This window comes from Aotus nancymaae, unplaced genomic scaffold, assembly GCF_030222135.1.
Source record: "Aotus nancymaae isolate 86718 unplaced genomic scaffold, 86718_ANA_hifiasm-v0.15.2.pri h1tg000049l, whole genome shotgun sequence".
NCBI classification, from domain to species: domain Eukaryota; kingdom Metazoa; phylum Chordata; class Mammalia; order Primates; family Aotidae; genus Aotus; species Aotus nancymaae.
This window is the reverse complement of record NW_026988463.1, coordinates 16,438,987-16,464,203: the sequence shown is the minus strand read 5'-3', so window position 1 is coordinate 16,464,203 and position 25,217 is coordinate 16,438,987.

Sequence of the window (25,217 nt, the reverse complement as noted above, 5' to 3'; positions counted from 1 at the left end):
GTAACCTGTAATCCCAGGACTTTGGGAGGCTGAGGTGGGCAGATCACATCAGCTCAGGAGTTCGAGACCAGCCTGGCCAACATGACAAAACCATGTCTCTGCAAAAAAAAAAAAAATTCGCTGAGTATAATGACACATGCCTGTGATCCCAGCTACTCAGGAGGCCGAGGCAGGAGAATCGCTTGAACCCAGGAGGCGGAGGTTGCAGAGACCTGAGATCGTTCCACTGCACTCCAGCCTGGGCAACAGAGCATGACTCCATCTCAAAAAAAAAAAAAGTTTAACCTGATTTTCCTATATAAACTCTACTGTGAGGTAATCAAAGAGCTGATAAGGCAGAGTTCTTCTTTTAGAAAAATCTAAACTACTAATGAAATGATAGAGTTAGACTATCATGACTTTGTACCCATAAAAACAATGGGTCCAGGAAATGATCATTAATAATAGCTAAAACAATTGGGTGAAAAGCTAAAGAAGAACTTTAGAATGGGTGAACGAGGCTATTACCACTTACACCCATGGACGGATCTTAAAGAGAGTTAACCAGATTTGACTGGCATCTTGATGCAATTCAGTAGGAAGTACACAACACTACGTATGAAATATAATTCCCTTTCCCCCAGAATTGAACCTAGATCTTACTACCAATTTATGGAACACACAGAGGAGACAGGAACATATCACAAAACGCTGCAAATTTGTAACAGCAAGACCCACAATGTGGGAAACTCTACCAAACAAATCAGAACTTTTAAATAGATAAATGGGGGAAAAGTGAGAAGAGGACTTGAAAATTAATAGACTCGAGAGATATATCAACTTAACACAGTATGTGAATGATACACTCTGATTTGATCAAATTAATGGTATTGCACCCACAAACATGCGAATACAGAGTAGTTGAGGAAATTTGGACAGGACCTGGCTATTTTACGATATTAAGGTTTTTAGGTATGATGCCGGTACCATGGTTATATATTTTTCAAAGTCCTTTTATTTTATTATTTATTTAGTTTTTGAGACAGAGTCTGGCTCTGTTGCACAGGCTGGAGTCCAGTGGCGTGATCTCGGCTCACTGCAACCTCCGCCTCCCGGGTTCAAGCGATTTTCCTGCCTCAGCCTCCCAAGTAGCTGGGACTACAGGCCTGAGCCACCACACCCAGCTAATTTTTGTATTTTTAGTAGAGACAAGGTTTCACTATGTTGGTCAGGCTAGTCTCAAACTCCTGACCTCAACTGGCCATAAGCAAATTATCTCACCTACCTAGTTTGACTGTGGGTCATAGGACCCCTCTTCCAGAGAGGACCCTGCCCCACATGCAGAAGAAAGGAATACATGAAGAGAAACCAAGAAGAATCTAGACAGACAGGACTTGCTGGGTTTCCCCACACCGTCTGTTAGCATTTGATCAGACCCTTTTGTCCCATGATATTTCTACATGTCTGTCCATAGTTTGTAGGACCTAAGCATAACAATGGACAATTTCCCTTGAATCTTTTAGTCTTCATTCTTAAGGATCCTATATATACACGTTAAGTATATTTGTATGCCTTTTCTCCTGTTTACCAATCTGCTTCATAGTAATGATTGTTTTAGTGAACTTAGACTTAGAATATAAGCAAAACTCACAATGCCCAGTCAAGGTCACTTTGTAGGATCATTCTGTCAAGCGTACAATAACTGAAAAGCCACTACGGGACACTCAGAGCCTGCTGGGCTCTCAGCACCACCAATGCCACTGGATGCTTGATGCTTTTATTACTAAATCCTCAAGATGCAAAGTCCTAAGCATGAGCTTCTAATTGACTGAGTCTGTATCACGTAACCACACTCCAGGTGACAGGATGTAGGGAAAAAGGAGTATTTGCTGTCTCTGACTTCTGTCATTCAAGAGAGTACTTCCTACTAGATGCACAAAAGAGGCATCTCCTAAAAGTAAAAAGAATGTTTACACCTTAAGTAGGAAAAAAAAAAAAAAGTTCAAAAGACCACAAGAGAAGCCACAGAGACATGCGAAGAAATTAAGTTTTACCTTGTCGCTTGCAGAGCATGTGCTAACATCACCAAATATCTCAGCCTAATAAATCATGGAATTTTTTTTTAAGCCAGGAGAGAGTGGTGTTAATTGATTCATGGGCCATGAAGGACTAGTTGGGGCTGCACATCTATTCATCACGAGGCTTCTGGTGACTTTTCAGAGAAGCCCTTTAACTTCTTTGGCATCTGATTCAATTAAAGGATTACAAGTTTCACTGAGTAGAAACTGCAGATGAAAACCCAATATTCTTTCATTTGACTCAAAATTATATTATCCATACCAAGAACATGAGAGATGTCAAGGAGCATGAGTCATGATAAAGAGCAGTCATCGAAATGACTCTGCAGGAATGTCTGCAGCCCAGCGTCATTCAGAAGAGCCTTGACTCAGAATCGATTGTGAGTTTGAGAGAGAAAAACAAAAAACAAGAGTCAAGGCCAGGTGCGTGGTTCATGCCTGTAATTTCGGCACTTTGGGAGGCCGAGGCAGAAGAACTGCTTGAGGTCAGGAATTTTTTTTCTTTCTTTTTATTTGAGACAGAGTCTCACTCTTTCACCCAGGCTGGAGTGAAATGGTGCAATATCAGCTCACTGCAAACTCTTCCTCCCAGGTTCAAGTGATTCTCCTGCCTCAGTCCAAAAGCAGCTGAGATTACAGGCATGTGCCACCATGCCTAGCTAAGTTTTTGTATTTAGGAGAGACAGGGTTTCACCATGTTGGCCAGGCTGGTCTCAAACTCCTGACCTCAGGTGATACACCCACTCTGGCCTCCCACATGCTCGGATTACAGGTGTAAGCCACCATACCCAGCCAAGGCCAGGAATTTGAGACTAGCCTGGGCAACAGAGCAAGACCCTGCCTCTACAAAAACAATTTTTTAATTAGCTGAGTGTGGCGGCATGTACCTGTAGTCCTAGCTACTCAGAAGGCTGAGGTAGGAGTATTGCTTGAGCCCCAGAGTTCCAGGCTGCAGGGAGCTATGACGGCACCAGTACACCCCAGCCAGGGCTACAGAGCAAGACCCTGTCTCAAAAGTAATAATAATCAAATTTTTAAGACAAATGTAAGGTATTTTTGATGAGTAAAATAAAATTGTTCATCATTTAATAGCATCTCTCTTTTCTACACCATGCCCTCCCTCAAAAGTTACTATTAAATTAGCAGTGACTTTAGAATCAGTAAGACACAATAGTAAATGTCAAATCAATATCGGTGTACAGATATGGGCTTGGGAGTGGAACCATCCAGACTAGATAGGCTTTCTTCTCCTTTGTCTTTTTTGACCTTGCACTTGCCTGAACTTCCTCACCTCTGTGGAGTCCACAGTTCCAGGTTTCAGCTGTGTCTGGGCTGAGTGGTGCATAGGACCCAGGGGATGTCAAGTCTCTGATTTCTCCCTGATGAGCTGTGCAAGGAAGCCATCTTTGCTATGAAGTGAGAGACCCCTGAGAAGAAAGGGCAGGAAGACAGACTGGTGGCTGTGGATTCACCTCTTGGACTCAGTCCTATAGCCAGTGGCCAGAATTTGTCCTTTCTTCCTGTTGATCCTACTACGACTTTGACTGCAGACAAGCCCAGTGAACAGGGGCTGGGATAAGCAGGAGGAAGCAGGTGCTCCCTAGGCTCTGTCCACTGTGACGTACTCAATGCCAGGAGCCAACTATCACTCCAAACATTCAGCGTCTCCCCAGATCACGTTTCTAAAACTGGTGAACCTTTCTTTATCAAAGTTATAACTCCTGTCTTGCTTTATTATTAGATTCAATTTTTGAGTCACTTGTTATGTTCCAGGAACTATATATACACTTTATCATTTAATCATCACAAGTACTCTGTGGATGTAAGTGAGCCTCAGAAATGGAGACAGGAGTTGACTCCAAGCTCTGTCTGTGCAACTAGTTTTAACTAATCAGCACTGAACTAATCAAAGTCTCCTCTAAATATGCCTTTTTTGTATTACAGATTTATTAAAGTTTAATTCACATATAAACGACAATTTTTTTTTAAACAGAGTTTTGCTCTTGTTGCCCAGCCTGGAGTGCAATGGTGTGATCTCAGCTCACTGCAACCTTTGCCTCCTGGGTTCAAGTGATTCTCCAGCCTCAGCCTGCCAAGTAGCTGGGACTACAGCACCCGCCATCATGCCCAACTATTTTTTGTATTTTTAGTAGAGATGGGGTTTCTCCATGTTGGCCAGGCTGGTCTCAAACTCTTGACCTCATGTGGTCCACCTGCCTCGGCCTCCCAAAGTGCTGGGACTGCAGGTGCCAGCCACTGCGCCCAGCCCTCACTCTTTTGAAGTATGCAATTCAATGGTTTTTACTATAGCAACAGAATTAAGTAATCATCCCCAATATCTAATTCCAGAATGTTGTCACCAATCCTCAGAGAAACCCTGTGTTCATTAGCAGTCACTTCCCATTCCTCCAATCCCACCACTGGCAACCACTAATCTGTCTTTTGTCTCAGCAGATTTCATATTCTGAATATTTCACATGATTCTATTTATATGAAATATCTGTGTCTGGCTCCTTTCTTTTGTGTCTGGCTTCTTTTACTTACCATAATGGTTTCAAGGTCCATCTATGCTCTTGCATAAATCAGTATTTAAACCCTTTTTAGGGCTAAATAATATTCCAATGTATGGATATACCACATTTTATTTATTAATATTCATCAATGGATAAACACTCGAGTTGTTTTCACTTTTTTGCTATCATGGGTAATGTGCCAGGAACATTCATGTATGTATAAGTTTTTACATGGACATATGTTTTCATTTTTTTTAGTATGTATCTATGAGTGGAATTTCTGGGTTATATGGTAACTCTATGTTTAACGTTTTTTTCCTTTTTAAGACAGAGTCTTGCCCTGTCATGTAAGCTGGAGTGCAATGGCATGATCTCAGCTCACTGCCTCTGCCTCCCAGGTTCAAGCAATTATGCTGCCTCAGCCTCCCGAATAACTGGGATTACAGGTGCATGCCACCACTCCCAGCTAATTTTTTTCTATCTTTAGTAAAGATAGGGTTTCACCACGTTGGTCAGGCTGGCTTCGAACTCCTGACTTTGTGATCTGCCCACCTTAGCCTCCCAGAGTGCTGGGATTACAGGCATGAGCCACCAGGTCTGGCCTCTATATTTAAGTTTTAAGGAACTGCCAAAGTGCTTTTTACAATGTCTGTATCATTTTATGTTCTCACCAGCAACATATGAGGGTTCTAAGTTTCCCACATCCTTTCCCACATTATTATTTTCTAACACATCTTCTTTATTATGCCATCCCGGCAGGTATGAAATGGTATCTTACTGTGATTTTGAATTGCATTTCCTCAGTGACTTAAAACGTTGAGCATCTTTTCATGTGCTTACTGGCCATTTGTAAATCTTCTTTGGAGAAATGTCTATTCAAAGTATTTGCTCATTTTCAATTGGGTTGTCTTTTACTGTTGAGTTACAGGAGTTTTAAAGTAAATTCTAGACACAAATCCCTTATCAGGTATATTACTTGCAAATATATTCTTCTATTTTGTGAGTTGTCTTTAACTTTCTTGATGGTTTAACTTTGAAACATATAAATTTTTAATTTTTTAATTTTTTTTTGAGACAGAATCTCACTCTGTCACAAGGCTGAAGTGCAGTGGCGTGATCTCGACTCACCACAACCTCCACTACCCAAGTCCAAGCAACTCTCCTGCCTCAGCCTCCCGAGTAGCTAGAACTACAGGTGTGTGCCACCACACCCAGCTAATGTTTTCTTTGTATTTTTTAGTAGAGACAGGGTTTCACCATGTTGGCCAGGATAGTCTCAATCTCTTGACTTCGTGATCCACCTGCCTCGGCCTCCCAAAGTACTGGGATTACAGGGATGAGCCATCACGCCTGGCCTAAATGTTTAATTTTAATTAAGTCAAATTCATCTGAATTTTTGTTGTTGTTCATACATTTGCTGTCATATCTAAGAAACTGTTACCTTATCCAAGGTCCTAAAGATTTATTTCTAGATTTTCGTCTAAGAGTTTTGTAATTTAACTCTTAGGTTTAGGTCTATAATCTATTCTGAGTTAGTTTTTGAACATAATGTTAGGAAGGGGTATGACTTGTTTCTTTTGCATATGGATATCCAGTTGTCCCAGTTCCATTTGTTGAAAAGATTTTTTTCTTTGAATTATCTTAGTAACCTTGTAGAAAATGGAAGGGTTAATTTCTAGACTCTCAATTTTCTTCCAAGGATCTATATATTTATCCTTATGCCAATTCTTATACCACAGTGCCTTGATTACTGCAGCTTTGTAGTAAACTTTAAAATGAGAAAGCATGAATCTTCCAAGTCTTTTTTCCTCAAGAACGTTTTTGGCTATTCTGGGTCCCTTGCACTTTCATATGAATTTTAGGAGGAGTTTGTCTAATTATGCTGGGATTTTAAGATTGTTCAGAACCTGTAGATCAGTTAGGAAATACTGTCATCTTAATATTAATTCTCCCCGTCCTTGAACATGAGATGTATTTCTGTTTATTTAGGTCTGTTTTATTTCAATGGTGTTTTGTAGTTTTCAGTGTATAAGTTTTGCACTTCCCTTATTAAATTTAACCCTGAGGTTTTTAAAAATTCTTTTTGATGCTTTTGTAAATGGAATTGTTTCCTTCCTTTCTTTTTGGATTGTTCATTGCTAGTATATGGAAACACAATTGGTTTTTGTATATTGTTCTTATATCCTGCAACCTTGCTGATCTCACTGATTAGTTCTAATAGATTTTTGTACCTGAATTCTTCAGGATTCCCTGTCTATATACATGAGACATTCCTGGGTGGAGGCTAAAATTCCTGGATGGTCTTTTCAAATCCAAACCTCCCATTATTTGTAAGCATAGCCCTCTCTTACTCCATTCTAATGAACTTTTTTGTTTTTGTTGTTTTATTCATTTTTACCACCTAGTATTCACTTCTTCTCTTCTGAAATTCGTACCTTTTTTTTCCCAGGAGTATATTTTCTCCCTCCTACTCTGTCCATAGTCTTCAGAGAATGTAGCTCCAGGAATGGGCATGTAATATAAGCTTGACCCTCATATGCATCTGGCTACTATTAGTTCAGGTCTGGGAACATGGCAGAGTTAGGACCAATGGGTTGCAATCTCAGGACTTTGAGAAGCATACTGCAAGATCATATAGTCATCTTTTCTGACAGACTTATTAGAGTCAACACAGAGAAAAGCAGAGAAGAAAGATTGGGAGAGATTGGGTCTGATTACTTCACTTTTGCCCAGAATCACATTACACCGGGAACTCAATCTAGCCCTTGACTATTTCAGTGTGCAAACCAATAAATTCTCTTTATGCATTAGGCAGTTATCTGTCACCCATACTGATGTTATTTTAGACCACGTGAGAGGCATTGCTACTCATAAGAAACCAGTCTTCTCCCTTTGCAACTCCTAAAGGCTTTATTTTTAAGTGCATTGTCTAGCGATTAAAGAATAGCAAACACTTAAAAAATATTATGTTTTATGTTTTAATTCTATAAAGGAAGCCCAAGTCAAGAAAAATGATTTTCATTAAGGGCATGCATATTTGAATTATTTAGTTCTACATTTGGCAAGGCACTTGGCTTGAATTCCATGTATAGTCCCTCTGGTGGCTAATTTAACATAAAACACAATCCAGGCTTCCTTTTCCCCCAGCAGTTTTTGCTAATGGTGACTTTCCTCTCAGAGGGTCTAGGACCACGAAAACTCAGCTCCATGGTATTTTTAAAATGAATCACCTTAGATGGAAAGAGCTAGCTTCTATTTAGTGAGATACTCTGTTAGAGGGAGTTTTGCATTATATCCAACAGTGTTAAGCAAGAAAAAAATAATGCTTCCAATAATCAGTTCCACAAGGGAGGCTGCTGACTTTTACTCACTCCTATAGCTCGTGAACCCAACCTTGAATTCCAGAGAGAGAAAGCTACCCTCAGCTTGCGATTTAACAGGTTCCGCAGTTCACGAAAAACTACAGAGGTTTTTAGCTCCGGATACCATCCCTCTGGCTCCATTCTTTTAGCTAATAGAGAACAGGATATTACTCTAGGGAAGAAGGTTCTTTTATCTCCCAGCTGTAGCTTTCTTTAGAGAAAGGGGATTGTGGAGGTCAGAGCATGGTCCTTCCCTGAATAGACAGGATTGATTTATTAGTTGGCACCTTTATAATCCTTTCCTAAGTCAAGGCAGGCAACAGTGCTTACCAGCGTGGATTTAAAGCTCCTCATACATGGCTCAAAAATTTGCCACTCCCACTCACTAGAATGTGTCGGTGGAAAAGGTCCTGAACCAGTCTGAGCTTCAGACTCCTTTTCTGTAAGAAGCAGTTAATAAAGCCTACCTCAGGAGACTGATTTGATAACTGCATGTGCTCATGATGTAAAATGCACTTAGCTCATGGTGTCTAATAAGAGTTCCTCTAATATGATTTATTTTTGTGACTGTTTAATCCTCAGTGAGAATAGTAAATATCAGATATCCCGGCCCCCCTCTAAGAAGGTACATTTTCAGTTCATTTTCAAAACTCGAATAGCCAAGATGAGCAAACTTTCTAGACATAACTGAGGCTGAACCAAGTTGGCATTATCTACCCCGATGCTCTCTGAAGGATAGTTATTCCAGTACTTTATGGCACCACAGTCCTCTAAATGTCAGGGGTTTAAAAATGTATATTGCTTGCCATTTTTTTGCTTCTGTCTCCCTTTCTGTGTTTTGTTTGTTTGTTTGTTTTCTAGAGACAGAGTCTTGCTCTGTTGTCAGGTTGGACTGCAGTGTCATGATCTCAGCTCACTGCAACCTCCACCTCCCAGGTTCAAGTGATTCTCCTGCCTCAACCTCCCAAATAGCTGGGATTACAGGTGCATGCCACCAAGCCCAGCTAATTTTTTGTTTTTAGTAGAGATGGGGTTTCACCATGTTGGCCAGAATGGTCTCAATCTCTTGAACTTGTGATCCACCCACCTCAGCCTCCCAAATTGCTGGGATTACAGGCATGAGCTATTGCGCCAGGCCTGTCTCCCTTTCTTATTCCTACATTTTACAAGTATTGAGGAGTTCTGCCAGATCTGTCTGTTTTTATCCCGCCAGATTCACCTGAAGCCTCTCTTCTGAAATTTGACCAGAAATGACAAAGAATCATGAGTTGGTTCCACTGAGCATCCACCCAGAATGATGACTCCCCAAGCTAACGGCATTTTTCAACCGTCGCAGTGGAATGAATGATGTGGACATTAGCACCCCTACTTACAGTCATTGATGAAGCTGCTCTTGGCAGTCAGAGCACCTAAGTGTGACTCCAACAATGGTGAGGGGGAAAGTTGGAAGGGGAGATAAATAAGCTCATTGTGCCTATGTATTTTGGAAGCCAAGGCTACTACCAGGTGGTTCAAGAAATGGGATACAAAAGAAATGAGTTTTGTTATCTAAAAAGAGGAAAGGATTCAACAAAGGCAAACTCTGGAAAGAAGGAATAGCCAGTGTCGCCCAATTTCTACCTCTTCTAATCATGGCATTCATCTAATTTATGTCTCTAGCCAAGGAAAAATGCAATGCCTCCTTTACAGGTTTGTTCTGCTGAAGATGGAGATTATTAAAGCAATTTGTTAAGAGGCAGATTGCGTACCTATTAAAGCAAGATAATCGTGTTGGAGAAGCTTGCCTGAAGCAGGGATTCAGCTGGAATGGCCACTGAACACAAGTCTGTTTTTCAGACCTGGGTAATGATGAGCACAGTTAATGACCAAGATGCATGGTATGATTTAATGGGATTTTCCCCAAAATATATGTGGTAATGGGATTAAACCTGCTTAAATAGTGGGTACTTTTGGAATCCTGCTTTAAGGGAATACAACTTACCAATTAGATCCCAGCCTCGTGTAGGGGAGGAAAAAATTAAATCTGCCCCTGAAGTTGATGTACTCCTTCAGCAAATATTTATCTAACACCTACTCTGCACAAGAGGCTGGAAATTAATATTTGGAGAATAAGAAAGACATAGTGTCTGGTTTTATAAGGTTTCCATGCTGGTGAAGGAGATCAAACATAGCATCGCACAGTTAGATACTCAATTACAATCAGGACAAATGCTTTAAAGGAGAACTACAGGGCACTTTGCATGTGAGTATCAGGGAAACTCACTCTAATCCAGACAATCAGAGATTTTCTTGAGGAAGAAGCATTTAAGCTAAACACTAACAGATGAGAATTTGTTAGGTGGGATGGAGAATAAAAAACGTGTTCCAGGCAAAGAATATGGCATATGCCAAGGCTGGAAGTCAGGAGCAACAGAGTTACCTGGTGTGGTTAGAGCTAGGAGAGAAGAGGAGAAGCAAATGAAGGTGCTGGAAAGGTTGTTAGAAGCCTTGCCATACACTGCACTCTTGCCTGGAACACAACATAGTGCTGGAACATGCAAGCAGGGCCATGGTCAGGATTTGGCTCTGGCCTAAGAGCAATGGAGAGCTATTGAGGGACCCTAAGCCAGTGGCCTGGCAGTAGTTTTGCATTTTTGAAAGATCACTCTGGGCCGGGGGTGGTGGCTCATGCCTGTAATCCCAGCACTTTGGGAGGCTGAGGTGGAAGAATCACGAGGTCAGGAGTTTGAGACCAGCCTGGCCAACACGGTGAAACCCTGTCTCCACTTAAAAAAAAAAAAAAAAACGGACCAGGCAGGGTGGCTCACACCTGCAATCCAGCACTTTGGGAGGCCAAGGCAGAGGATCACAAGGTCAAAAAATCAAGATCATCCTGGTCAAAATGGTGAAACCCCATCTCTACTTAAAAAAATATATATATATATAGATTAGCTGGATATGGTGATGCATGCCTGTAGTCCCAGCTGCTCGGGAAGCTGAGGCAGGAGAATCACTTGAACCCAAGGGGCAGAGGTTGCAGTGAGCTGAGATGGTGCCATTACACTCCAGCCTGGTGACAGAGTGAGACTCCATCTCAAAAAAAAAAAAAAAAAAAAAAAATTAGCCAGGTGTGGTAGCGCATGGCTGTAATCTCAGCTCCTTGGGAGACTGAGGCAGAAGAACTGCTTGAACCTGGGAGATGGAGGTTGTAGTGAGCCGGGATTGTGCCACTGCACTCCAGCCTGGGGGACAGAGAAAGACTCCATCTTAAAAAATTAAAAATTAAAGAAGTACTTATATTTATTAATTCATTTAGTCCTACAAACAACCCTCTGCAATAGATACTATCATTATACTCATTTTACAGACAAGAAAACTGAGATTCACAGAGCCAGGGCCACCCCAGCAAACAGCATAGTTGGGATCGAGAGCAGTGAGTTTGAGTGGGTATTAAAGAAAAACAAGTTTCCATACCACTTACGAGGCAACAACAGGCAGAAATAGAGGCTGAAATTTATGCTAATCACCTTCTGTGATTCTACACTCAATAAATTCAGATAGAAAAACCCAAGTTGACTGCACAGAGGCACGGTGCTCTGAAAAATTTAACACCGTGCCACGCTTATGAAGAATGAAACAGACTGGATGTCAGTTCCACAGCATTCCAAATGTTCCCACCCTTCGCCTCATGACAAAGGAACAGCAACTTCAATTTCTATGCCAACGAATCACGCCCCAGCATTCCAAGGGACTTTGCTGGGGAGGAAGTACTGTGGTTTAATGGTACAGCATGCTGTGCTGGGTTAACGATGGAAAGCAGACACAGCAGTGTGGGCTCCAGCTTGCATTTACAGAAGGGAGTTCAGCTGGGTGTCTGGTCGAGCTGGCTCAGTCCAGACGGGGAAAGGACGAATGTCTGAATGTCTCCTTTGGAGAAGTACAATGGAATGCCACAAAGCTGCAAACTTTCAAGTCCTGTGGAAACTGACTGTCTCATTCATGATGTTTTACTGGCAACCCCAGCAAGGATGACAATGGGTTGTATAAGGTAGCACTTGGAGAATTAAACTTTTCATGCCATCGTTTGGTACAAAGATTATTGGATACTGACATGCAATGATGCTGTGTGCTGTTATTCATTTAACACCTGCTTCCCCAGTGAACCCCGTGAGGGCAAGAGTTCAGTCTGTCTGACTCAGTGCTACAGCTCAGCACTTAGCATGATGCCTATAATAATAACAGTAACAATGAAAAGGAGAAGAAAAAAGATGCTAAAGAGGAAGAAGAGGACAAAGAAAAAGGAGAAAGATAACAGTTTGCATATATTACATAATTATGATAAGCCCATTAGTCTAAAAGTTTTCCGTGAATTGTCATTGAATTCACAGAATCCTACGAGATGGAATTTATTACTGTCTCAGATTAAAAATGAGGAAACTGAGGCACTGAGAACTGCAGTAACAGGCTGACTCTGCCACTAAGTGATAGACAAAGGATTTAAACCCACGTGCTGACATCACGGTCTGTGCTCTTGACCACTACACAGTGGTGCCTACTGTAAAGAGAGGAGATAGGTCAGTTCCTGTGGAATAAATAAACAAGTGTTTCAGAAACGCTCAGTAGTAGGGGGTGTAGTGAGGAAGCAAATGAGTGCCTTCCTAGGAGGATATATTGGAATCCCAAGGGAGTTTTTTTCAAACTACCCACGTGTTTCTTAGCTCCTCCTACCTCCCTAGATGAAAAGCCTTGCAGTACCCAGTCACCTTAGTGATTGGACGTGTGTTTTCTCACTCAAGTGAATAGGGAGGAGAAAGAAAAAGAGCTTTGGAAATGATTGTTCTAGACCAGCAGTTCCCAAATGTGCCTGCGCATTAGACTAAACCAGGGAATTTATAAAAATACTAATGTCTGTGCCCCACCTTAAATGGAGTAAATTAGAACTACTGGGGGTGGCGCCTGGACATTGGTATTTCTTAAAAGCCACCAAGGGAATTCAATATATGGTCAAGACTGAGAAGCACTGATCCACTCTCCTCATCAAAAAGCAACCAAGGGATGGTCCAGGCCCACCTCATTCCCCTTCTTTAGATATTAGCTTAGAGGTACAGACATCAAGGGTGTTTGATATTTAAAAGTTTAATTCAATTCAACTAACATTTCATGAGCACCTCCAGGTTTTTTTGTTTATTTCTAATTTTTGTGGGTACATAGTAGGTGTATATACTCATGGGGTATAGGGGATATTGTGATACAAGCATCCTATCTGATACACATCCTATCCTGATGTGTAATAATCACATCAGGGTAAATGGGTTATCCATCACCTCAAGCATTTATCCTTTGTGTTACAAACAATCAAATTAAGTTCTTTATTTTTAAATGTACAATTAAATTACTATTATAGTTACCCTGTTGTGATATCAAATGCTAGATCTTACTCATTCTTTTTTTTCTTACTCATTAACCATCCCTACTTGCCCCGTTTTGAAAAAATGTCTTAGTCTGCTCTCATTTTGCTAATAAAGACATACCCAAGACTGGGTGATTTATAAAGGAAAGAGGTTTGAAGGACTCACAGCTCCACATGGCTGAAGAGGTCTCACAATCGTGGTGGAAGGTGAAGGAGGAGCCAAGGTACATCTTACATGGCAGCAGCCAAGAGAGCGTGTGCAGGGTAGCTGCCCTTTTAAAACCATCAGACCTCCTGAGACTTATTCGCTATCACAAGAACAATGCTGGAAAAGCCCATCCCCATGATTCAATTACGTCCCACTGGGTCCCTCCCATGACACATGGGAATTATGGGAGCTACAATTCAAGATGAGATTTGGGTAGGGACACAGCCAAACCATATCAAGAGATAAAAAGGCACAAAGCACAATTTTGATCTTCTATGGCCCCAAAGCTTAATAATGGAATAATACAAGCATAGAGATGAGTATATAACATAGTTATAATACATAAGGGAATATCTTAGAGAAAGGAAGGAGGAAGATGACCAACAGGAAGAAAGGCCCTCATGGAAGGTGGAAGAGTCTCTCTGGGCAGCTAAGAAAAATGCCATTAAAGTACAGAGAAAATGGATATGGAAGAACAAAGCAAAGATGGGATTTCTTTTCTTTTTAATTTTTTTTTTTTTTAGTTAATTGTAGATTCACATGCAGTTGTAAGAAATACAGAGAAATCCCATATATCCTTCACCAGTTTTTCCCGATGGTAACAACTTGCATAACTATAGTCCATATCTCATCTCTTTTTGATAAAAGGCCCTGAGAATGAGCAGATTTCAAAAAAGAAAAAAATTTAACTATCCTATCAGATAATTTAATTATAAGCATGAATCAACATTGTATTTCAAATCTGTGGCAAAGGCAAGAGACTTTGCTGACCTTGGAAGGGACATTTTCTGGGAAAAGAGAAAAAAGATAATCAGTTAGACTGAATACATGTAAGAAGAATGCCTGGTTAAGAAGATCATTAGACCCTTGACTGACAGTCAGCTAAGTAAATGGGTAGGTAGTTTCCCAGAAGAGGTCATAATCTCATTAAAGTTTAATGTAAAACTGCTTAAGCATTTTATCACAAATCTTACTTTCCTTCCTAGTAGAAGGTTATGAATTATATCATGAAAAAAACTTCTGTTTCAAACCAGATTTGGGACAGTTTTTCTGTATCATAAGCCAGGGATCTGAGTGAAACATTGAGTCCCCACATTGAATTTTGGAAGGAATAAACACAACAGCAAGAACTGAGGCCCTGGGGAAGATAACCCAGAAAGGAAACCCATACAAGACAGTCCAACAACATGGAAACTTCAGTTTCTGTGCCACAAACATGACTTGATGTTTGGTCTGTCTTGGCCTTGGTTTCAATGAGATACCCTACACTCTTATAATAATCCTTGTGTGTACTTCTGTTTAATCAAGCGCAGTTGTCTTGTTTGTAAAAACATAGACTGAATTAACCTATGGGCCTTTATATACTATTTCCAAGTCAGAATGTGATTCCTCTATAATGTAAGCTGCCAGGACAGGGATCTCTGTTTGTTGTACTGTTTTTCCCCCCTTGAACATTATCAAGCATGTAATAGGCTCACAATGCAATAAATATCGACCGAATGAATTAATTTCTAAACACTTAAATAACCGGTAACACTGCCTTTTCTATATTTCAGGCATGTCAGAGGTGGGGATAGTTAAGTCATGACTGTATTTCATGAATTTTCATGAACTGATATTTGGGGAACACATGAAGGAGTATGCTGATAGACACCAAGGCTGCGACTATAAGAAAGTTTTCAGCCTCATCTTGGCCCAGAACTTCTACCCAGACACAGGGGACCCAGGAATCACACAGGAAAGCCTTCATTGTAATGATGAAGATGAAGAACAAATCAGTGGTTGCTGGGAACGGAGAAACGGGATGCGATTACAAAGGGATAGCATAAGAGAATTTTTTTTATGGAGGGGAAGAAGCTGCTCGGTATCTTAATTGTGGTGGTGGTTACACAAATCTATATATCTATTAAAATTCACAGAACTATATATAATAAGTCAATCATTTTTAAAATGTTGATGCTAAAATCTCATTTAATGGATATCTTGTGTTGATGGGGGTGCATGCCAGTCAATACACTATTATTTCCTTCTCTTGGACCTGCACCCCAACCCCTAACCACCACCTCTATATATGATGAGGTCTCCAGGAATGATACTTATACTGTGAGACTCCACTCCCATCTCTACCCTTCAGGGTGACTGACAATAGGTAGACAGCAAACTAGACCAACTAGGTGTCTCTCTCAGATATTTGAGATTGGGACTGTAGCTACAACTAAATCTCTAAGAGTTGCTGGAATGGTAACAATACTACCTAAAATTGTGAGACAGCCATATTGTGTTTCACAGATATACAAGTTGAGATAGACAGTTTGCAGAGTAAGAAAGGATGTAAGCTTACCAAAAGAAGTGACAATAAGGGAAATGAGAAAGAGACTGAGAATCAGACATGTTGACTGACTGATTTCATGGGTTTCCAGTTTCTAATTCCTCTTCTTAAGGTCTATCTACTTTCTTGGCCTTGGTTTCAATGAGCTACCCTACACCCTTATAATAATCCTTTCATGTGCTTCTGTTTAATCAAGTGCAGTTGCCCTGTTTCTAAAAACATAGACTCTGAATTAACCTATGAGCCTTAAAACACTAGTTCTAGCACCATCAAACAGTGAGAATTTGGGTCACTCAACCTCTTGATGCCTTAGTTTTCTCATCTTTAAAAGAAGGATAGTGGCTGGGTGCGCTGGTTCATGCCTGTAATCCCAGCACTTTGGGAGCCCGAGGTGGGCGGATCACGAGGTCAAGAGATCGAGACCATCCTGGCCAACATGGTGAAACCCTGTCTCTACTAAAAATACAAAAATTAGCTGGGCATGGTGGCATGTGCCTGTGGTCTCAGCTACTGAGGAGGCTGAGGCGGAAGAATCGCTTGAACCCTCGAGGTGGAGGTTGCAGTGAGCCAAGATTGCGCCACTGCACCACTCCAGCCTGGCGACAGAGCAAGACTCCGTCTCAAAAAAAAAAAGAAGGATAGCACCTTTCACACAGTTGTGCAATTGTGGGGACTAAAGGAGACCACATGAAGTTCTTAGAGCAATGCTTGACACATAGTAAGAATCCAGGTATGTTGCTATTAATATTACTGTAATAACACAGCTTTATCAGAATTTGCCTATACCCTCAATCTCATTTCATAGTAGGAAATAGGTATAATTGTCAATATTTTCTGAAGTAAGGGAACAAAAAATTGGAAACCATCTCACTCATTTTAAGAACCCTAAGACTTCCCCCAAACATGAAAAATGCCTCCTGAAATGATTATTCTAATCTAATTCAAAATTATGAGCATGAGGAGTTTTACTGTATATCTTTAAATTCTGGTAAGATTTCCTGTGAAATTATACCACGGTGCCAAAATGAAATTTAAGACCTCTTACCAAGTTTGGTCCCATTCTCTCTGTGGCATGAATACAGTGGGGTATTGTAGATGATTTCTTCCATGTGCATTGTAATTTTAGAGTTTACAAAACACCTTCTGGGTTTCTATCTCATTTTGATCTTTATGACAGCTCTTTGAGGCAGATATTATCATCAAAAATTGACAGATGAGGAAACAAAAGCTCAGAGAGACACCAACATCATCCAGCTGCTTAGTTTGATAGCTGTAACAGAGGCCTTCTGGCTCCAAAAATTTGGCTTCTTCATGACAATCATACTGATGCCCACCAGATTAACACCTCTGAAGATGAAGACGAGTCTGATGTAATTATTTTGCCCACTTTTCAGTTTCTGCTACCAACTCTCATGTTTCAGACCCATATATGAGGTTCTCACATAAGTGCACAGAAGTTAGCAGATCATCCTCATTGTACAGACTGTGAAACCAGGTCTTCAGTAATTCAAGTCCAAGGTCACCCTTTGGGTGTGTTAACTAGTAATCATATAAACCCGGAAAATCAACCAAATATCTCTTGACTTCAAATCCAGTACTTTCCCTCACGTTATGGCGCGCTCTCTCATGTTATTTTATTCTTAGTGCTAGAACTTCAAATTTCCAATCAGGGTTGGGTGGTAGAGACATGTGTTACTTATGGTCAAACAAATTGCTAGAGCTAAGACAGAAACACACTTGCTTTTCCAAGTAGATAGGGGAATAATGAAAACTAAGGTCAATTGCTTGATACTGTGCAAATGTTACACAAGAATAAGGTAGATCTATGTATTAGGTTGATGCAAACCTAATTGCAGTTTTTTTGTTTGTTTGTTTTGAGATGGAATCTTGCTCTGTAGTCTGGGCCAGAGTACAGTGGCATGATCTTGGCTCACTGAAACCTCTGCCTCCTGGGTTCAAGTGATTCCTCTGTGTCAGCCTCCTGAGAAGCTGGGACTACAGGCATGTGCCACCAGACTAATTTTTTGTATTTTTAGTAGAGACAGGGTTTTACTGTGTTAGCCAAGATGATCTCGATCTCCTGACTTCGTGATCCGCCTGTCTTGGCCTCCCAAAGTGCTGGGATTACAGGTGTGAGCCACTGTGCCCGGCCTTGCCATCACTTTTAATGGCCAAAAATTGCAGTTACTTTTGCGTCATCCTAATATTTCAACCTAGGTGTCCAAGGTAGAGTGCTAAGTTGGTGGGGTGGGCAGTGGAGGAAGCACACTGTAAAACAGCTTAGCTGATGGCTTCAACCATAAGGGGAAAAGGCACAAACTTATATAGGTATGTAATGAATTTGAATATTTCTCTAGAAATATGTAATTCATTGCAAAATAGGTCACAGTTGGTCTTGGGCCGGAAAGAGCACAGTTTCTTTGTTCTTTGCGTGGTTGAGGATGGAAATTCTTCCATAAAAGATCCAGCTATCCCACTACTGTGGTTTGCCTTAAGAATATAATTGCAAGAGAGGTAGGGAGTGAGAGAGAATAGAGTGTTGGGGGTGTCTGTGTATACCTGTGTATGTGTATAGCTAAACTATGAGATCTATGTATTAAAGAGCTTTGGAAACCTAGGACCTGCACCTAGAGACACCACCTATTGGAACAACAGTTTGTGCAAGTGGGAAAAGAAACTGGGTTACTGGGTTTGGCTGTAGTATAATCCCAGGTCATGGCTGATTTTATTCAAAAGTTCATGAATTACACCAGCACAGCTGGAGAACCTGTGTTTCAACAGTAACCATCCGAAGATGAAAACTATCAAAGCCAAAAACATTACTCCTCAGCTGAGGAAGGTTTTGGTTTTTCTTTCTCTCTTCATAATTATGGTAAGCAGATCTGCCTCTTCAAAGAGTAGAATCACCCCTGCATTATAAGAAATTACCATAGGAGAACAGACTCAGGATGGGAAAAAAAGATATTCTTACAGTACAAGGTTTCAGAGATATTTAATTTAGATAATAAAGGGAATGTAACCTAACTTCTATTTCTGCCTAGGACAGTGGCTTATATCACACTAAATCTTCTGCCAATAATAACTATAAAATCTGGGTTAAAAAAAAAAAAGGCTGCTTGAAACCATTGAAGGGCAACCAAGGCAGCCAAAAGCAGATGAGGCAAGATCATGAAGAGATGAGGACACTACTGAGGTTAGCCCCGTGTTATTATCCAGTGTGTTTCCCTTTGAGGCGTTTGCCAAGTCATAATGTGTGGCATCCAGACCAAATCGAAATCAGCAATCTGGAACTTGCAGCTGTCTTAGCAATGAACTTCATGACCCCCAAAGCATTCAGAGCATGAAGGTCCCAGATTTCAGGGAAAAAAATAATTTCTGAGAAGTGAGCCCAAAATTCTACATACAATTATCTCTCGAGGGATTTGGAAGTTTTATTGATGTACATACACGCTGAGCAAAATGCTGAGAACACAGGAAGAAAGTTGGCTAAGAAGCTTTCTTCTAGTTTTGCCAATCAGTTGGCAAAACCAGATTTGCAGAGATAAACTTTGTAGGTCAAAGGAGACCAAAGATAATGGACTCTGGTTAGGAAAACTGGGGGAGGATGGTGGTGCAGAGGGCAGACTTTGAGTTGAAACTTCAATAGGCATTGCCCTAGGATCAGAGGCTACACTTTAGGAGTATGGAGTAGCTGGAAATATAGTCAATACTTACAAAAACTGAAATCTAGCCTCCACTAAAGCAAGGTAATCTTCTCATACTCTCTGCCTGCCAGAAAATAAATCCCCTATAGAGGAAGATAATATTGTGCAGCGGTTCTAATATCTTTCATACAAAATATCCAGCATTCTACAAAAAGAAAAAGAAAAAATTATCAGGCATCCTGGGAAACAGAACAGAATGACTAAAAACCTAAAGAAAACACAGACAATAGAAACTAGCCTTGAAAGGATCCAGATATTGAGTTATCATACATAGACTTTAAAATAACATTATTATTTCCAAAAAGAGAGAAAGAGACAGTGAATTTATTACAGGCTTAGAACCTCTAAGAAAAAAGCAAACGGAAATTTTAAAATTGAAAAACATCGTTACTCAAATTTAGAATTCAGTGATGATTTTAAGAGAAGATAAGACAGAGCAAAGATTAAGGAAATAAAAGGTAACCAAGTAGAACATATCCAGATTGAGGCATGGGGAGACGGGGAGGAATGAAAACCAGATAAGGGTGTGATGCAAAGGATATGATAGGAAAGTTTAACGAATATGCAGCGGGAGTCTCAGAAAGAGAGAATAGAAAAGATAGAAAATAAATATTTAAAGAGATAAGGACTAGAATTCTCCCAAAACTGATGGAAGATCAATTCACAGATTTAAGAAACTCTATAAATACTGAGAGAAAATGAATACAAAATACAATATCTGGGTACACTGTTGCAAACCAAAGACACAGAAAAAACAAAGAATGGCCAGAAGAGAGAAAAGGTTACATTATTTTCCAACGGATACGAATAAGACTAACAGAAGATTTCTCAATTAAAATGACAGAAGCTAGAAGGCAGTGCCATGGTACTCTTAAAAGGCTGATAGAAAGTAACTGTCACCTCAAGTTCTAGACACAACATGAAAGTGAAGGTAGAAGAAAATCATTTTTATATAAATAAAAACTAAAAGGTTTAATTACAGCAGACTGGTACTACGGAAAATATTAAAGGAGGTTCTTCAAGTAAAAACAAAAACAGTGATCCTAGAGGAAAGCAAAGCAGTACAGTAAGGAATAAACAGCAATGGAAAGGACAAAGACATAAGCAAATCTAAATGAATCCTGACTACCAAAACGTCCACAATTTGTCTTGTAGTGTTTACTACATTTTTAGAATTAAAATATAAAACAATGATGACATTAAAAATACGAGATGTTAGATAAAACTTAACTCTTGCAATATTCTAGTTTTGTCCGGGAAATAGGAAAAAAATGGTTACATAAAGGAGACCTTAGTAAGTCAATAATGCATATTGTAATATCTATTGAAACCCCTAACAGGAAAATAAGAGAATGTATATGAACATGCTAAAAACTAGGAAAAATGGAATTAAAAAATAATGTATTAATCCAAAAGAAAATACAAACAAAAGTATGATGATATATTTCACCACAAATATTTCAGTAACTAGCATTAAATGCTAATCGACTAAATAACCCAAGTCAAAATAATGGTGATCTTTGAGGAAGATGATGGAGAACGAACATGGAAATCTTCAAGGAAATGTCTTCCATATTGATCTGGGTGGTGGGTCCACCTGTGAACATTTGTTAAGCAGTATACTTATGATTTGTTTACATTTATGAGCGTATGTTTTACTTCAGTAAAATGTTTTAGAAATAAGATCAATGTAATCCCATTTGCTATACCAAGCTACTGAAAGAGGATATCTGATCTGCTTATGATAATTTTAATCATTAATAGTAACAGTAAACACTTAACTAGTCCTGCCTGGAAAGGCAAATATCACATGTCCTTACTCATATGTGAAAACTAAAAAATTTGATCTGACAGAGACAGAAAGTAAAATGATAGCTACCAGAGCGAGAAGGAAGTATGTGAGGGTGGAAGAGAGAAATGAAGAGAGATTGGTGAATAGGGACAAACCAAGAGTTGGATAGAAGAAACAAGTTCTAATGCTTGATAGCAGACTAGGGTGACCACTATTAGCAGCCGTATATTGCATATTTCAAAGTAGCTGGAAGAAGATTTGAAATATTACCAATGCATATAAATAATAAATACTCAAGGTGATGAATATCCCAAATACTCTGACTTGATTAATACACATTCTATGTGTGCAAAAGATACTCACTGATACCCAATAAATATGTAAAATGTTATTTGCCAATAAAATTTATAACTAGTCCTGCATGTTAGTATTGTAAATATGTTAACTTAATACTTAGAAAAAAATCTATTAAGTAGGTTATTTTATTATCCTCATTTTACAGATAAAGGAATGGAAGAAGAGGTAGTGTTGTAGTCTATTTTCTGCTGCTGTAGCAGAATATCACAGGCTACAAAATTTATGAAGAACAGAGTGTATTTGGTTTATGGTTCTCGAGATGGGAAGTCCAAGAACATGGCACCTGCCCCTGGCAAGGTTTATCTTGTGGCAGAAGAGTGTAAAGTAGAAAATGGAAAGCAGAAGCAAGCACTCAATACAGAGAAAAAAAAATAGCAGCCAGATTTACCCTTTTGTTAGGAGCCCACTTTCAAAATCATCAATCCACTCTGGTGATAATGACATTAATCCATTCATGAGGGTAAAGCCCTCATGGCCTAAAGGCCCTCACCTTCTAAAGGCCCCACCTCTTAATACTGTTAAAAATATGATTAAATTTTCAACAAATGAAATTTTGCAGGACACATTCACACTATAGTAGGGAGGTTAAGTAATTTGCCCTAAAAGATACACAGGCAATGAGTAACACTCTTTCTCCCTCTCTCTTCCCTTCTCCCCGTCTTTCCTCCTCTCCCTGCCATTTCTCTGCTGTACATTAGAATCACTTGAGGAGATTTTTAAAAATTTCAACGTCTAGACTGCAGCCTAAGCCAATTAAATCAGAATCTCTAGAGTAGAACACAGGAAACCCTTTTTTTTTCTTTTAAACAACTTCTTGATTTGGTTTATGTATGTTTGATTATCATTTCAAAGATGTGAAAGTTAAAGCGTGAAGGGGTTACGTAACAACTAATGAGTGGAGAGAAATTAAGAAGCAGGGAAATCAGAATTTAAACGCCATTGTGTTAAAGTAGAATTTGAGTACCGTATCACATTCCAATGATCAGGAACTTTTGCTTTTCTTCCAGATACCCAAGCCTCCACCTTAAAGGCACAGCCCCAATATCCAAGGGTGGGGAGAGGTAGAGGTCTGGCCTTTAACTGGGTTTTCTTTAGCTTCCTTCATCAGAAAACACCTGAAGATAGACAGTTACCTATGCCAAGAAGCAAATACCAAAGATGCAACTATGGGAATAAGACATAAGTAAGTTTTACCTTAGGAATTCTATTCCAGTATGATATCCATGCTTCAGAATTTTATAACCAGGTCCTTCAATGACTAAACTTCTTTCACAGGTGTCCAAAGTAGGCTTACCTTTCTCCTTCCTCTCTCCAGAGTAATTAAGTGACTAAATTATACTGAGGCTCCAAAACTCACATTGAAAGAAAATAGGGTAACACTCAAATGGGCAAAGGAGAAATTTTCTAACATAAAAATGTTATAATAGTGCAATGTTGGCCATAAAACATGCTGAGAAATAATTGTTTGAAAATTATCATTATCCAAATCTCAGTATGGGAGAGAGAAAAGAGAACAATGTTCACACAAGCTTTCTCAATTAAGGGTGCTACAATCACGATCTCCAAACATAGAAGAAATAAATATATGCAGTTCTTTTAAACATGTACTTACAGCCGCAAAATGGATTTTGAGTGTAATTTAAAGGTAGGGGTCTCCCTACAACTCACCTGGTTATATTAGTGAGAAGTAGGGTGTGGAGGTAAAAAGTTCCCTTTGCCAGAAGATGTGCTTATTCCTATCAGCTTGTGTCCATCCACTGGCCAGCCCCCTGATAAGGTCTTTCTTAATATCTAAAATGATATCCACATCATCCCAGTATCAGCTTCCTCGAGACACCCATTCCTTTGAAATTCAAATGAAACTGGCAAAGTCGTATACCATATGCCATGGAAAAGCTTGGTGTTAATCTCCATCTCTGTGGAGATTCTCAAGATGTACGGAAAGAGTTGTCACAATCACTGGACCATTTCTTGCTCAGAGTCCCAATAATCACGACAGATCAATTAGTTTGTGTATAAACTCACTGTCTGCCCATTTTTTCACTAATCTCCATCACTTAACCCAGAATTCTCATCCCTTAGCCCAGGCTACATGAGTGGCAGCTTTTACCATGAAGATGGTTTCAGCACAGACATAAACCTAGCAGCAAAGTGCCTCACTGTTCTAAAATTCAGTCTTTCCACCTACCAACATAATTTCTCATAGACCACCTCACTTGGTCCCATTTTCTCTCTTCTTCCTCCTCCTACCCCTTCCTTTGCTCCATGCAAGCCATAACTGCAAAATTGTTAATCTCTTGTGAGGATGAGTTTTTACAGTCTCCTTGTTCACTGTCTCCTCCCCAACGATTCCTTGTAATCTCACCACTTTCCAAGCCCAACTGGTCTGTATGTTGAGCCATTTTGCTACAACAATAGTTCTCTTCCTCAAAGAAGTTCTGTTGCCAGATTTTACATGATTAATTTTTACCGTGCTTCAACCAAATGAGGGAAGTAAGTTCCCTTCTACTTCTAAATTCAACCAGTAGATGGTACCTAGTCTCTGCCAAGCACATACTGGGATACACAGTGGCTAAACATGACAAAGTCCCTAATTTCATCAAGCTCCCGAGACAGAACTCAAGAGATGCTTGTTTGTTTAGAAAGAATAAAGTCAAGTCTTTTGCGTTAATGAGTGAATGAGGAGCATTATTTCCACATCTGTGACCTGGAAGTCAGAAATGCATACATAATAATAATTCTCTCTTTTCTTCTTAGGACACCTACCTAGGCCCTCTTGTTTTTTAAAGGGGTGGGGTGGGTGGCGGGGGGCAGAATAAGCTACAGAAGCAATGCTCCTAACCAACTTTTACTAAATCTGCACTATCAATATGACCAAAACCCTCCATTTCTTCCACAAAACATACTGAATGCTCTCTACAGAAAGCTGAACGCTCATGGTTAACAGGAAACTCTAATTTTTCTGCTAGATTAACCAGCCAACTACCACTTCTAATTATATCAGATAAGAAGGCTTCTACTGTATTTTTCCAAATAAAAACAGTTCCTTCCCAAGTGAAAATCTAATGCAAGCTGTTGAAAAGAAAGTAATTCTGTTTTCTTATCACATGCAGATGACTGAACTCCTCAGAATGACTTTGCCAGGACTTCACAAAATTCACTTAGTCCTATTGCAAATTCTGACTATGATCTTTTGCAGAAAGGAAACATAGTAGTTATCAATAGTATCAGCTACCTATCACTGAGAAACAAAGTTCCGTATTATTCAATGGTTTAAACAATAAGCTTTTATTATTGCTTATGAGTCTATGGGTAAGCAGGGAAGTTCTACTGATCTGGGCAAAGCTTGGGTAATCTCATCTTATGTCTGCAGTCAGCTGGCAAGGTCATCTGGTAATGGCTGCTCAAGGATAGCCTGACATGTCTTGTGATTGGTTGGCTGTTGGCTAAAGTAAAGGGAGTCACTGAGCCCTGTGGCATCTCTACATTCAACAGGCTAGCTCATG